A 2,073-nucleotide genomic window follows, 5' to 3' on the forward strand; every position below is an offset into this window, starting at 1 on the left:
AATATTTTCAATCCATGGCTACAGAACCCTCTGGTGCAGAGTTGATGATCTCTGAAAGTTTACGAATACTAAATTACAGCATGCTTGTGGGTCCTGAGAGCTAATCTAATTTAGGGACAAGCATGACACAGTGTGGCAGCTCTGACTGGGGACCTAAAACTAAATTCTAGTCCCACTTCTGTCACTAAATGTGTGTCGCCGGGTCTCAGTCTCCGGTCCGGGCTTTCACTGACCCACATGTGATAGCGAGGCCTCTCTTCAGCTCCACTCTAGTGCCGTAAAGTTTGTCAGTAATGCAAATCGACAGGATCAAATGTCAGGATGTGTTTATTATTTTGTGTTTGACAATTTCATACATGCATATCTTAGTTTGCATTCTGTGGCTGTGGTCAAAGCCGTGACCAAAAGAAACTTAGGAAGGGTTTAAATTACAGGCTGTGGTCCTTCACGAAGGGAACCCAGGGCAGGAAATGAGGCAGGATCCCTGGGGTGGTCCCATTTATTGAGTGCTCTCGTGGCTAGCTTACCCCGATCATCTGCTCCATGATGGTATTACCCACCTACGCTGGGTCCTCCCGTGTCAGTCAGTAATCAAGAAAATGCTTCACAGACTCATTAACAGGCCTGTCTGATGGAGGTCATTCCTCAACGGAAGTTCCGTCATGCCAGATGACCCTGGCTTCTGTCATGTTGACAAAACAAAACGGAACAGCACAAAAATGTGTTGTGTTTATCCCTCTGTTACCCTCCCTCATTCCCTTTCAGTCATGTTGGACCCCAAAACCTCTCTCCTACTGTGGCTCACCTCTCTGTTTCTTTGTGTCTCTGTGTCTTTGCCTGTCTCTGTCTGTGTCTCTGTGTCTGTCTGTCTCTCTGTTTCTATCTCTGTCTCCATGTCTGTGTCTGCTTCTCTGTCTCTGTCTCTGTGTGTGTGTGTGTCCCACCAAGCCCTACTAGGTGTAATTGTGTTGCTTGCATATATGATCATTTATTGGAGTGTGGGCAATTGCAGTTCCCCAGTGGTTACAGCCCTGATCAGCGTATCTTAAAGAGGATTGCCATCCTGAGGCAAACAAGCAACTATCTATTACTCTCAAAGAGAAAGGTTGCCTTTCCATCACATACATGGACAGTCCCTGCAAACAGGGCAAATGTACTTTCTGACTCAGCCTGTGGCAGGCGAGTGGTGGGAATTGTTTTAACTCACATGCACGCAAGTCATTCTCAGACAGAGGCTGCCTGCAAAGCTAGGGACAAAGGATGATAGGCTGACTTAAGGGAGGGACAGGCAGTGAGAGGAATTCCATTAGAGAGAGCAACTGGAAGATATGACAGTTTGGGGTCATGCCTGTGCAGTGTCTTGTCCAAGTATCCCCACGACAAGGGGGTTCATGGCAGTGTTTTCCTTACAAGTCCATATCTCTAGTCAAAAAAGAGGGTCTCCAGGAAATGCTGCTTTCGTCTAAGCCAGACGTAGTCTGGACTCCCAGCTACTTGAAGCACCTAAAAAGTTAAAAAGGAAACAGACACTTGTGGTTGCTGGGAACAGAACTTGTCTCTTCTGCAAGAGTAGTATAGCTCTGAACCACTGAGCCATCTCTCCAGCCCTGCTCCCCCCTTCCCTCCCCCCTTTTTTTTATTGACAAGGGATTTAGGAAATGATTAGGCTTTATCCTTACCTCTGGATAGTAGGAGGGGAGGCCCGCAGATGGGGGGATGAAAACAGGTGGAAGGCTGGCTCACTGTGCCCTTAATTGCAAGGCACAAGCAATTAAGATAAGAAGGACTTAAGAGTGCCCAAGCCTAGAACATGCAAGTTCCGGAATCCAAATTTTCTTACCTTTAGGGCATCGTGCAAAATGCACAAAGGTGAGTTAGACTCTTGCTGGGTGGGTGTGGGAGGATTGGGTTAGAACATACAAACAGCTTGGTAGGTTGTTCTTGTGTATAATTTACTTAATTGTTTCTGGCCCGGTGAGTGTAGCCGGAGGCTTTATATTGATGTATGTGATTGAACAAAAACAAAGCAAAACCAAAACCCAATAAGGTCTTCATTGACCAGCGGTTTAATGG

Source organism: Apodemus sylvaticus, chromosome 8 (assembly GCF_947179515.1).
Source record: "Apodemus sylvaticus chromosome 8, mApoSyl1.1, whole genome shotgun sequence".
Classification (NCBI taxonomy): Eukaryota; Metazoa; Chordata; class Mammalia; order Rodentia; family Muridae; genus Apodemus; species Apodemus sylvaticus.